Source organism: Balaenoptera acutorostrata, chromosome 20, assembly GCF_949987535.1.
Source record: "Balaenoptera acutorostrata chromosome 20, mBalAcu1.1, whole genome shotgun sequence".
Lineage (NCBI taxonomy): Eukaryota > Metazoa > Chordata > Mammalia > Artiodactyla > Balaenopteridae > Balaenoptera > Balaenoptera acutorostrata.
In genome coordinates, this window is record NC_080083.1 from 8,014,734 (window position 1) to 8,028,802 (window position 14,069).

Genomic DNA, 14,069 nt, shown 5'->3' on the forward strand with positions numbered 1-14,069 from the left:
TGCTGAGTTTCTCCAACACGTCCCTGAAAGGGAGAGTGGGGCAGGGGATGGAGAGGGGGAACTGCCTTTTTACTGCCAGGTGAGGGTGTAAATCCAGGTTCCATTCTCAGCTTCCACTGATACTGAGGAGGTGCTCCTTATTACTGCTGGGTGGATGGAGTGGGAATTCTGGCTTCACACTAGGCCTCCACCAATACCTCCCTGGCTGGGAGGGACAGGAGTGCCTCATTACTGCCCCATTGACACCATGGGGTAGAGGAAGTGACCTCATTACTGCTGGGCAGCAGTGAAAGCCCTGACTCTCACTACACTTCCTCTGACACCACCCCAGAGTGGGGGGCAGTGCTCTTTACTGTCTGGTGGGGCTGGACATCCAGGCATCCCAGTGGTCTCCGTTGAGACTGCAAGGTGGAAGGGGGCTTATCACTGCCAGTGTTCATGGAACTCCTGGCTCCCTACTGGGCTTTCTCAGACACCGCCTACGGTTGGGGGAGGGGTTGGGGCACCTCATTATAGCCTGGCCAGAGCTAATAAATGGTATTCATGAATGGGACAGAGAGAGAGAGAAGGCGATAGATTCTTTTTATATAACTGGGCAAGAGCTGAAAGAGAGTGAAAAAGAGACTAAAGAAGATGGACATGCTGGTGTCTGAGAGCAATCACCTGCTGTTGGATTAATGGAGGGAAGATGGATGGTGAACCGTCTTCACTCTGGGAGGGAGGAAACGATAGTCAAGGTCAGAGATCGTGAATTAGACAGTCTGTCTCAAATTTATTCCAATGGCAAAGCATCTATCTGGAAGTCTCAGTGCTCCATAAAATCTTCTTTGCCCAAAACTATGAAATATTCTTGTTGTCTCACAAACTGGAAATGATTCTGCAGAAAGTGAGCAGCTATAACGAATGCAGTTTGTCAGAACCACAATCTTTTTCCACATCCAAAAAAATCAGAAAGCTGCCAGTATATGTGTAATTGGCCTTTCTGGAGTTTCTACATTTGCATCCATTTGCTGCTTTATTACTCTGTGAGCATTTGCTGGCAAACAAGACAGGCTCTAAATTTGAAAGGTGGCGAGATTAAACAGCCTCCAGTGCCAGGTGCCCGTGGTTTGGCCCAGGGGCCCGTAGAATTTGGTTGCTGCCTGGAGTTTATATCCTGGTAAATTCTTATAGTCTTTCTCTGGTTCCCCATCTTGGCAGTAATTTCATTTTGCCCACCTCTGGCTCCATTATGGTTTCCTTTATGTACACAGAGAAGCTAAATTGCCTAGGTCTTGCCAAGAAAGGACATGCCTCACTTACCAGCTGATAGAATGCTCTGTGCCTCAGTCTTCTCATCTGTAAAATGGGAAAATGGAGATAAGAGAGCGTCTACCTCATATGGGTTGAATGAGTTAATTCATAGAAAGCACCGAGACAGTGCCTGGCACATAGTAAGCCCTCAATTAGCATTAGCTGCTGTTATTATAATTATTACATACAAAGGCAACATGATGCCTCCCGTTGTCTTTCAATCTAACACGCATACGTGTTAGCATCTTTCTCCTTCCCATTTTCCACACGTCTGCTTCATCCGCTCCCTACCGTCCCACGCCATCACCACCCACCTTTTCACATGTCCTACCTCTCCTGGCCCTGGAGTCGTTCCACTGCCCACTAGCCACTGTCACTGCCGTCACAGACCTGTTTGTTAGTTAAATGTCCCTCCAGGAATCTTATATCTTGAAAAATAAGCTAGGACAAAGGAAGTGAGCCGCCCTAACCCAGGGAGATTGAATCACTGACAGGATTGAGGCAATTTTTGTGCAAGGTGTCTTCCCGGGAAGCCTCAAATGATAACACCGAGGTGAAACCGCATACTCAGCCTTTTGGGTGTCTAGAACACAGTAGATATAACTTCCTGTGAACTTGGTGTAGGTGAGAACGTGGGCTTTGGGAGTCAGGCCAAGTTAGGATGTGCGTCCAGCTCAGGCCATAAGAACTATGACCCCAGGAATTTGGCCAAATAAATGTCACACCCTCCCTGAACTGCAGGAATTGTACACAACTGAGAGTATGTCATGGGGTCATTATGGTCATGAAACTAGACAATCAGGGGCTTCCCTGGTGGCGCAGTGGTTAAGAATCTGCCTGCCAACGCAGGGGACACGGGTTCGAGCCCTGGTCCGGGAAGATCCCACATGCCGCGGAGCAGCTAAGCCCGTGTGCCACAACTACTGAGCCTGCGCACCTAGAGCCTGTGCTCTGCAACAAGAGAAGCCACCACTATGAGAACCCCTCACACCGCAACGAAGAGTAGCCCCCGCTCGCCGCAACTAGAGCAAGCCCGCACACAGCAACAAAGACCCAATGCGGCCAAAAAAATAAGTAAATAAATAAAATAAATCTATTAAAAAAAAGCAAAACTAGACAATCAAGTGGAAGTACCCAGCCCAGGACCTGACATGGACCGGCCACCCTGTATTAGGCAGTCTGTCCTCTTTCCTTACCTCCTGTTCTCTAGGCTGAAACTGATAGAGAATTGACGTTCCTACGTAATATCACAAAGATGTTGATTAATTCTTCTTTTTTTTTACTCTTTTTAAAAATTGAGATAAAATACTTATGACATAAAATTTACCACCTTAACTGTTTTTAAGTGTACAGTTCAGTAGTATTGTTTTTCACATTGTTGTGGAACTAGCCTACAAAACTCTTTTCATCTTGTAAAACTAAGACTCTATACCCATTAAACAACTCCCCGTTCCCTTCTCCACCAAAACCTGGCAACACCATTCAGCTTTCTGTCTCTATGAATTTGACTACTTTGGGTGCCTCATAGAAGTGAAATCATACAGTATTTGTCTTTTTGTGACTGGCTTATGTCACTTAGCATAATGTCCTCAAGATTCATCCATGTTGGAGCATGTAACAGGACTTCCTTCATTTTAAAGGCTGAATAATATCCCATTGTATGTATAGACCACATTTTGTTTATCCATTCATCTGTCAATGGACACTTGGGTTGCTTCTACGTTTTGGCTGTTGTGAATGCTGCAGTGAACATGGGTGTATAAAAATATGTTCAGGTCTCTGCTTTCAATTCTTTTGTGTATATGCCAAGAAGTGGAGTTGCTGGATCATGTGGTAATTCTGTTTTTAATATTTTGAGGAATCACCATACTGTTTTCCACAGTGGCTCCCCAATTTTGCATTCCCACCAGCGGTGCACAGGGGTTCCATTTTCTTCACATCCTCACTAACACTTATTTCTGTTTTATTTTGTTTTTCATAATAGCCATGCTAATGTGTGTGCAGTGGTACCTCACTATGGTTTTAATGTGCATTTCCCTAATGATTAGAGATGTTGAGCATCTTTTTATGTGCTTATTGGCCAATTATATATCTTTGTGGAGAAATGGTTATTCAAGTCCTTTGACCATTTTTCTTTTTATTTGCCTGCAGTGGGTCCTAGTTGCAGCACACGGGTTCTTTAGTTGCGGCATGAGTGATCTTTAGTTGCGGCACACAGGGTCTTTTAGTTGCGGTGTGCGGGATCTAGTTCCCTGACCAGGGATCAAACCCGGGCCCCCTGCATCGGGGGTGCGGAGTCTTAGCCACTGGACCACCAGGGAAGTCCCACTTTGACCTTTTTTTTTTTTTTTTTAATAAATTTATTTGTTTATTTATTTTTGGCTGCATTGGGTCTTTGTTGCTGCGAGCAGGCTTTCTCTAGTTGCAGTGAGCGAGGCTACTCTTCATTGAGGTGCGCGGGCTTCTCATTGCAGTGGCTTCTCTTGTTGTGGAGCATGGGTTCTAAGTGCGTGGGCTTCAGTGGTTGTGGCTCGCGGGCTCTAGAGCACAGGCTCAGTAGCACGGGCTTAGTTGCTCCTCAGCATGTGGGATCTTCCCAGACCAGGGCTTGAACCCATGTCCCCGCAGACAGATTCTCAACCACTGTGCCACCAAGGAAGCCCTTTGACTATTTTTTAATTGGGTTTCTTTGTTGCTGTTGAGTTGTAGGAGTTCTTTATATATTCTGGATATTACCTCCTTGCCAGACATATGATCTGCAAATATTTTCTCCCTTTCTTTAGGTTGCCTTTTCACTCTCTTGATTGTTTCCTTCGATGCAGTTTTAAATTTTGATGTAGTCAAGTTTCTCTATTTTTTCTTTTGTTGCCTGTGCTTTGGTGTCTTTTCCAAGCAATCATTGACAAATCTAATGTGATGAAGCTTTCCTCCTGTTTTCTTCTGAGTTTTGTAGGTTAAGCTCTTTATGTTTAGGTCTCTGATTCATTTTGAATTAATTCTTTATGGTATTGAATCTAACTGTCTACCAACAGGGTGTGCATTTCCATTTATTTGCCTTCCTTTATGTCCCTCAAAAGTTTTATTTCATTAAAATCCTGCAGATTTTAAAAGTTTATTTTCTCTTCTTTTATTCTTTTTGTTGTTATGTATGTGGGTCTATTTTTTCCAACACCATTTCTACTTTTCGTCTGTATGACTGAACGATATTAATTTCTATTTTAATTTGTATCCAGCCACCTTACCTAATTCTCTTCTTTGTGAGAGCCATTTTTCAGTGGATTATTTTGGCTTTCTATAAACATTTTGAGGGTGGAAAAATGATGAATTATGCCAAATCTATAATTGGCAAAGCTGTAATTCATAGTGAGCCTCCGTGAATAACACACGACACATGAAGTCTCAGAAAGTACTTCACCCTCACACTGTTCTTGGAGTTACTCGAAATACCCTGGCTGAGCAAGAAATGAATTAAAATAAAGAACTCTTAAATAGGGATGACATGGTACAAAACAGCAAGCAATGAAATAAATGAAACTTAAAACCACTGTCCAGAAAAAGCTATTATTATCATAGTTATGATGTTTACTGTAAATTTCAAAAAAATAATCATTTCAGGAATTGTGATGCAGCATAAAAATATTTAACGCAAATATTTTATCTGTATTTTAAAAGAAGACATGATGTTACAACATTCAGATTAAGATTAAAAAGTAACTTAAAGAAGTATATAGGAATTCCAGGGACTTCCCTGGTGGTCCAGTGGGTAGGACTCCGCACTCCCAATGCAGGGGGCCTGGGTTCAAACCCTGGTCGGGGAACTAGATCCCGCACGCATGCCGCAACTAAGAAGTCCGCATGCCGCAACTAAAGATCCCGCGTGCCACAACTAAGACCTGGCACAGCCAAAATAGATAAATAAGATAAATAAATATCTAAAAAAATTATATAGGAATTCTAGATCCAGATTCTTGCTAAGAAATTTTAAAATCTGACTGAAACGAATGATACTGTCAGAAAACCTAAATTTACAAAGTTGACATGTGAAGAAGTTGAATACCTCCACAGCCCAAAAACTCTGGAAGAAATTTGAAAAAGTATTTAAAATTAATCTTGAGGAGAGGAGCTGAGGTCACTCACTGCCGGGCAGTGGTGTCTGATTCTCATCCAAGCCAGAGGCTGCCATGACTGTCCTGGGGTTCTAGACTCAGATTCTAGTTATAGATTTGCCACTTTCTGTTTTAAAAATTTATTTTATTGAAATATAGTTGATTTACAACGTTGTGCTAATTTCTGCTGTATAGCAAAGTGATACAGTTATGCATATATATATTCTTTTTCATATTCCTTTCAATTATGGCTTATTACAGGATATTGAATATAGTTCCCTGTGCTATACAGTAGGACCTTGTTGCTTGTCCATTCCATATATATTAGTTTGCATCTGTTGATTCCAAACTCCCAATCCATCCCTCCCCCACTACCTTCCCCCTTGGCAACCACAAATCTATTCTCTTTATCTGTGAATCTGTTTAGATTCCACATATAAGTGATATCGTATGATATTTGTCTTTCTCTTTCTGACTTACTTCACTTAGTATGATAATCTCTAGGTCCATCCATGTTGCTGCAAATAGCATGACTTCGTTCATTTTTATGACTGAGTAAATTCCATTGTATATATACACATCTTCTTTATTCATTCATCCATCGATGGACATTTAGGTTGTTTCCATGTCTTGGCTATTGTAAATAGTGCTGCTATGAACATATGGGTGCATGTATCTTTTCAAATTATGGTTTTGTCTGGGTATATGCCCAGCAGTGGGATTGCTGGATCTTATGAGATTTGCCACTTTCTAATCTGAACAAGTCCTTCATTGCTTGGAGCCTCCATTTTCCTATCTGTAGAATGGGAGAGTTGCACTAGATGGTCTCTAAGGTGCTTTCCCAGTCTTATAGTGTATAGCCTAGCATGTGTGTGGTGGGGATACGGGTGTGAGTGTATTTGTAAAATAGAAAACGTTACTATGCATCAGTCATCCAGGGCGTGTTTTATTTCTTGGCCTGATCTCAAAGCCACCTGGAGTTGAAATGTATACGTTAAGGAGGCACCCCAATAGCTAATAGATAGCATTTATTGAATGCTTATTATGTACCAGGCACTAATCTAAACATTTTCCACTTATTAACTCATTCTGCTCAACCTGCAGCTCTCGCAGACCCCAGGAACACACCTGGCATGCCCTGTCCTTTTAGGGGACACCAACTTGGTGATAGACGCAAATACGTCAACATTTTATGTAACATTTGGTCGTAGATATTCCAGAATATATTAACTACTAACTTTTCCTAGATTGCCATCGAAATGAAAATATGGTTTAAGCATTCTTCCAGAAAGCCCTCAGAGACCCTCTAAAAGCCCCAGAGATTCTCAACCCCAGTTTAGGAACATGGGGTTAGGGGATTTTGAGGCAGCCAGATCTGTACTGGTCCACCCACCAGTAATTAGGAACTGTGACTCTTCATTAAATAGCAATTAAATCAAGTTCATGAAGGGCAGTGAAACTTTGGATAACCACCTGGAAAGATACAGAAAGGGTATATAAGGCTATGTAACTATATGAAGGGTTATATAGATCCAGGTATATACCCTTCACCAAGCTTCCCCTAATGTTACAATTTATATGACATTGTACAGTTATCCAAACCAGGAAATGATCATTGGTACAAATCCTTATTTAGATTTTAGCCAGTGTCTCCCTTAACCTCCCCTTTCAGTTCCAGAATCCAGTCCAGGATCCCACGTTGCATTTTTTTTGAGTTTTTGAGTCTTCTTAGTCTCCTCCAGTCTGTGACAGTTCCTCAGTCTTGCCTTATTTTTTATGACCTTGACTCTTTGCTGAGTTACTGATGAGTTATTTTATAGAATTTCTCTCCATTCAGTTTTGAATGATTTCCCATGATTAGATTATGTGGTTAGGAATTGTTGGCAAGAATCCCACAGAAGTGATGTTATGTCCCTTTCAGTGCAGCATATCAGGATATCAGGGGATATGTGATGTTGATATGTCTTATTATTGGTGCTATTAAGTTTGGTCATGAAGTTAAGGCAGTGCTGGATTTCTCCACTGTGAAGTTATTGTTTTCTTTAATTTTGTAATTGATCAGTTTCTTGGGGGAAATACTCTGAGACCATGAAATCTCTCATTTTCTCTCAGATTTTCACTCACAGATTTTAGCGTCCATTGGTGGATCTTGCCTGCAGTAATTATTACCGTGGTGTTTGTCTAATGGTCATTTTGTATTTCTCTCATTCCTCCCGTGTTTACTAATTGGAATTCTTTTGTAAAGAAGACCTGTCCCTTCCCCTCCATTTACTTTTTTTAGTTTATTATTTATGACAGTAGTGTAGACTCACGGGTATTTATTGTATCCTATGAATTATAATCCAACACTTTCATTATTTAGTTGTTCAAATTGTCCTGGCTTTGGCCATTGGAAGCTCCTTTAAGCTGGCTCCCATGTCCTTTTGACATTCCCCATCCTTTTTCAAGTACTGACTTATTTTCTGTCTCTACAAGATGTTCCAGGTCTTCAGGTTTAACTTCTATATTTCCTGTCCCAGTCCTAGAGTCAGCCATTTCTCTAAGGAGCCCTGGTTCCTTTGATTGGAGAATGATATTTAGAAACGAGGGTCTGGGCACTAGGTGTGCTCATTGTTACTGGGAAGTCGTTGTTTCTGGGCTCTCTCCGCAGACAGAGCTAGAAAATATATGTATGCATATTAATCCAAGCTCATGGACATCTTTTTTTCACTTCTATGTGTATCTATCTGAATATGCATGAAAAACCATGAGTTGATACTGATTTCTCCAATTCCAGTCCAACACCATAAGGTGGTTCATTCTAGACTTCTCCTTTTTCCTTATCTGTAACTTCTTTCTCCTTCTTTCTCCAGCAGTGAGAAACTGGCTCTCATTATCTGTGATCTGTTTACTTACTTGTTCAGTCCTAGCATACACATGAAGAAGTTGCAGGATTTTTAACCCACATCCCTATAAGAAACAGATTTAGTAACTAGAACTCAGTATTTGTATGTGGTTCTTTTTGTCTTTAGCCTTACAGTATCCAGTGAAAATACTACTTTCCAAAGTTACTCAAGTTAGTTCCTGTATTCCCCATTCCTTTCAATGTGGTTATGCTAATCATTTATAGTGCAGTTAATTTGTTGTTTGTTTCCCATTTTTGTCCCCCGTGCCTCCCCATATCCTGGTCGATTTATTTATTTCATTTGGGGTATGTAAAATATTGCTATGGTTCTAAGAGTCAAAGCCGTATATGAAGGTATCCCCAGAAAAGCGCTGCACCTCCTCACCCCCCATCTCATTCCCTTATCCTCCCCCCATCTCACCTTAGTCTCTTTGGTTTCTGCTGTATCCTTCCTGTATTAGAAATGAAAATTTACAAAATTAGTTTGTAGAAGAGATTCTGCCTTACGAGGAGGAGAGTGGTGACCGAGAAGGGACGTCAAGCCACAGAGGACAATAGGAAGGGAGAGAGGGAGGAGTGACCCAGGACTGAAGCGAGTGGGGTCAGCGCAGGACCACATGCCTTAGTGCTTCTCTTACGTCCACCTGTGGGACTCAGTCTTCAAAGCATGGGCCTGGAATATTCCAGAACACCAAGGAAGCAGTGCTGGGTGCCGCCAGACCCTGGCCCATACTTCCCTCCCTAGGAGATGTGGACCCTCCAGTTCTGCTGTTTTGCACAAAGTCCCCCAAGAAAAGAAGGTTTCTTCCCAGCTGCATGGGGGGCTGCATCAGGAAGCTGGACCCAGGCAGGCCCTGCCCCTCTGACTAGTCCTGCCCAGGAGGGGAGATGACCCCTGTCTTGCATCACAGGTCATGTCAACGTGTGAAGAGGCGGTCTCCCTCTGCCCTTGGGCACCCCCTTCCCCCAACCCCCTCCCCCTCCAGCTCCAGGACTCACTGTCCTGTTCAGGGTCCCCAGTAGGACTCATCCTTACTGGCTCAGAAGAGGAAGTTGGAGGTGGCAGCAGGCCCCGTTGTTGAATGTCTCAACGCTACCCCACTGTGGCGGGGGGCATTCCCATTCCTGGCAGCAGCTGGAATTTCACAACTCGAGCTCCTTTTAGTAAGGTGGCAATGGGGGTTGGGAGGGGAATGCCAGGGGAAACCAGGCCTTGCCCACCAAGGCTTTGAGAAAAGGCATCATCCTTGGGGAGGGAGAGGTGCCACCTCTTCCCCATTCATCTCCACCCCAAAGCCACTGGGGTTCTGCTGACAAGTCACCAGAAGCGGCTGATGACTGACTCATCAAACAGAAATGAGCGTGCCAGAGGGCGAGCCACGGGGTGCTGGGTTTACCCCCAGGGCAGCTCAGCTGAGGATCCCCGGCCAGGCTCCCGTCCCTCGGCTCCCACAGCCCAGCGCCCTGGGCAAGTCCAGCCTCTCTGAAGACCCAGGGCAAGCTCTAGATGGCCTCAGGATGCCAGGGAGGGGGGGCACACGGGGAACTCTGCCCAGTGCCCGAGGATAAGGTCTTGATCGTCTCCAATGGACAGCAGAGGACACTGAGGCCAGGAGATGGGAAAGTCGCTCGGGGCCCAGAGAAGGGAAGATGCGTGGGCCACGGGCACTGGAGCGGGTGTTGGGGGGCAGCCTTTAGCCTGTGCAGGCTGCTCGCAGCAGCCCCAGGACACTGCTCTAAGGATAGGGCTGCAGCAGAAGTGATGTCGGCTGAGGATGTTCATTTGCATCTTGCCTTTGTATCAGTTACACTGCGACACAATAGGGCAGGGTGACTCATTCCTGCTTTGTGACACAGCCAACTTGTCTGTCGCAGCAGGGACTGGGAAGAGGGATCTTCAAACCTAGTTCACAGGATTCAGCCCTCGCTCTGAGCTACAGAATGACTGGGCCCCTCAAGCCACCATGGTCATCGCCCGGTCCAGCCTAGATTGTTGCTTCTGTGGGCCCTGGTCCTCTTGCTGGAGGAGGCAGGGCTGCAGTGGACAGCTGGCATAGACAGACATGGCGGGCTCAAGATTCCCGGCAACTGGGAACGCCTGCACTCGCTTAATTGAGCCTGCACTCGCTGGGGTAGAAACATGAATTAGTTTTATTTGTCTCCCGGTAACTGCATCTGACTGTGCCGAGCGGCAGGCAGAGCCAGACTCCCCGCGTTGCCACCTCCTAGCTGTGTGACCTTAGGCAAGTTGTTTAACCTCTCTGTGCCACAGAGTGCCCACGCTCCCTCCAGCTTCCCCCAAAGGTGGTCCAACCTTCGGCCTCTTACTGCTACGTTTCCCTCACCCGGCTGGGGGCCCTCCAGGTGAAGAATCAACAAAACAGCTCAAGTCTAGCTTTTCATCCGAGTATGTACCGCCACCCCCACCCTTCTGCAAGGAGCTCACATCTTTGCCTTACCCAGCAGGGAGCCTGCCAGCCGCCCCTTCCGCTCCTCTTAGGCCTCCCATGGCTCCCAAGTAGCCCGGAAGTACGTTTGCTGGCTGGATAGAGAGTGAGCTGAGAACAAAATGGCAGCATCCCCTCCTGGCAGGTGTCCCGTCTGAATAAGGGATTCTCTTTAAGCCCCTCTGCCCTTGGCCTTGGGGAGAGAAAGGAGGACCCTCTGGAATGGTCGACAAACCCTCCTCTCTTCCCAGTCCTCTTGTATTGACGGGGGTTGGGGAGTGGGCAGCTGTACCAGTTCTGGACCCGTACCTCCCGTCAAGCCCCCCAGCGTGGTTGCCGGCCCCCGTCCCTGACAGCTCACGGTGACTCTTAGCTCTTTAGCAGGTGGGTCGTTGAGCACCTTCTGTGCTTACGAGTTGGGCCTCGCCTGCCATTTGGGATTTCGGAAGTCCTGCTTTATATCCTAGTCGATTTTTTCTGGCGTTGATTCTCCCAGCCCCGCCCCGCCCCGGGGCTGCCCCTTAGCTCCTCCTCAGAGCACCTCCCCGGGGGCTGATTGGGGAGGAATCAACCTGTGGGAACCAAGGCCTGCTGATGACGTCTGGGCCAGCCATTCACGCTCCAAACTCATCCTTTTGAAGGTGCCTGGTCTTCTAGCTCCTCCAGTGGGTGCCGTCAGCCCTGAGCCTGCACAGGACCGAGCTCGAGAGGGGCTTGCACTTGGGTGGCCACTGCAGGCAGAAGGGCGAGGCCGCATCCTGAGTGTGCATGCCCAGGGACACGCATCCATGCTGGGCACCGGCACCCCCAGGGAGGAGGGGCCTGACGTCTGCCTGGTGTGGCTCAGGGTCCACAGACCCCCTGTCTGGACTGCACACAAAGAGTTGGCACACAGAAGGCCCTAAGGTGACCATGAAAGTTGCCCTAGAAGGGCCCAAGGATGTCTTTGGACATCCAGGTGCCACTAATGGAAACACCCAAGGTCCATGGTCCTGACTTACCAGTGAAAGTGTTTCTGATCTCAGTCTGCCACCTCAGCCGCAGGAAGGTGGGTGACCTGGGGGGCTGGTCCGTCCTGGGCCCTGTGCTCCAGGTCTCAGCCCTTGGCAGGTCCATTCCAGCACCCAGACCTTTGCACCTGCTACCTCCTCTTTCTGGAACATTCTTCCCCCTCACTTCTCTCCTGGCCTCCTCATCCAGCTAAAATGTCCCTTCTGAGAGGCTCTCCTGACCTCCCAACGACCTGGAGGGGGCCCCCCGACTCGGCCCCCTCCCAGCACCATCACTTTCTTCTCAGCGTATATCCCCCTCTGCCGTGACCTCTTTCTTTGTCTGTTAGATCGTTCCCTGTCTCTGTCTCCTACCACGGGGCACGCCTGCTTCATTCACTGCTGTGTCCTTAGTGCCTGGCACATAGTAAGGGGTTAGTAAATCCATGGAAGAATGAACGCATGCGTGCTGCTTTCCGTGTGCCCACCCGCATGCCATCCCAGGGATATCACCGAAGTGAAGTGATGCTGGGCAGCTCACAAAGGGCTTCTGTTTCTCTGGGTGCCTGGTTCCTCCCTGGCTGGGGAAGTGGGAGGTTTTGCCTGCTGGGTCCAGGGTAGGATTTCCTAGCTCTTTGCATGTCGTTTGCATGGCTCAGCTCTGAGCTCTGTGCTTCTGCTTGTGGTTTCCTGGTCCATCCCCTGTTCCACAGAGCTGGACCACTGCTTCCTCGACTTCCTTCTATGACCTGGCCTGACCAGCCAGCCGTGAGGATCTGCCTGGAAGGGGTGAATGCAGTGAAATTCCCAAGGGAAAGTGGGCTTGTGGCAAAGACTGTAACAGGAGAACTTTCGTGTCTTGTTTTCTTTTTTTAAACTTATTTATTTTTGGCTGTGTTGGGTCTTCGTTGCTGCGCGCAGGCTTTCTCTAGTTGTGGTGAGCGGGGGCTACTTTTCATTGCGGTGCGCGGGCTTCTCATTGCGGAGGCTTCTCTTGTTGCGGAGCACGGGCTCTAAGCGCACGGGCTTCAGTAGTTGTGGCTCACAGGCTCCTGAGTGCAGGCTCAGTAGTTGTGGCGCATGGGCTTAGCTGCTCCGCGGCATGTGGGATCTTCCTGGACCAGGGCTCGAACCCGTGTCCCCTGCATTGGCAGGCGGATTCTTAACTACTGTGCCACCAGGGAAGTCCCAGCTTTCGTGTCTTGAAAGCTCGCTCAGCGCATCCACTGTGGCATTTAATCTTCCCAACAGCCCTGGGGGGTTAGTACCATCGTCACACCCGTTTTACAGATCAGTAAACTGAGGTTCAGAAAAGTTTAAAGAAATTGCCCATTTACATGGCTAGCAAATACCAGAGTTGAGATCTGAATCCAAGTCTGTTGATGCCAGAGGCCAGGCTTATTTGCTGCACTGCACTACCTGTCACAGCTTCCTGAGGGACCCAGGAGCCCCGACACATCACTGTGAAGCTGGGCTGGCCCTGCTGGAGGCTCTCAGAATGTGGCCCTTGGCATGGTTCCCCACCTAGTGCTAAAACCCCTTCTTAGATCTCGTCCTCAGCAGCCCTCCAGCCTGAGCTAAACACCCCGGCTCTCTCCTCAGTAGGACGGGGGAAGGAAGGGGGTTCTTTTTTTTTTTTTTCGGCTGTGCCGCGTGGCTTGTGGGATTTCAGTTCCCCAGTCAGGGATTGAACCCGGGCCCTCGGCAGTGAGAGCGTGGAGTCCTCTAACCACTGGACCGCCAGGGAGTTCCCAGAGGAATTCCCAGAAGGGGGTTCTTTGAAAGACCGAGCCGAGCAAGGTCTTTGAATAACTGGTAACATCGCTAAGCCTCAGAGACAGCAAAGAAAAATGGCCAAAGTGGAGGTGAGGGCAGAAAAGGACCAGGGGCCTGTGGCCTGGGCACCCAAGCAGAGGGTGTGGCGGGGTGGAGGTGTGGCACGTGTGAAGGCAGCCCCTGCCGGGCCCCAGCATCAGAGCCCCCGGCACACGGGCGGGGAGCTCTGTGACCTTGTCAGCAGGAACAGGCTCCCTGGGCATCCCTGAGGGGTGGGGCACACAGGCCTGGAAATTCAGAGAAAGTCCCCCCCCCCACGTGATCCTGATTTTTCCTTTGAAGTCCTCCTGCCCAGCACTGGGGTCTGGTCACGCCGCGGGCACTCCCTGGGCTGTTGCAGCCGCTCACCCCTGCCTTGGGGTGGGGGGGGGAGGGCCGCACCTCTCCACTCCCCCCGCCACCCCTCACTTCTCGTAGCCTGTGCCGTTGGTCCTGCCGTTCTGAGCGGCACCGCCAGGAGCCCAGGAGCCGGTCCAGCCCTGGAGGCAGCTGGCTGATTGCACCGGCTGTGAGT

General features: G+C 47.8%; 1 protein-coding gene across 2 annotated transcripts in view; it reads left to right on the plus strand.

Moving 5' to 3' along the window:
* The window catches only part of LOC130706012 (phosphoinositide 3-kinase regulatory subunit 5-like), a 61,468-nt gene that overhangs the window by 30,521 nt on the left and 16,878 nt on the right, over window positions 1-14,069 (plus strand). The window lies entirely within an intron of this gene.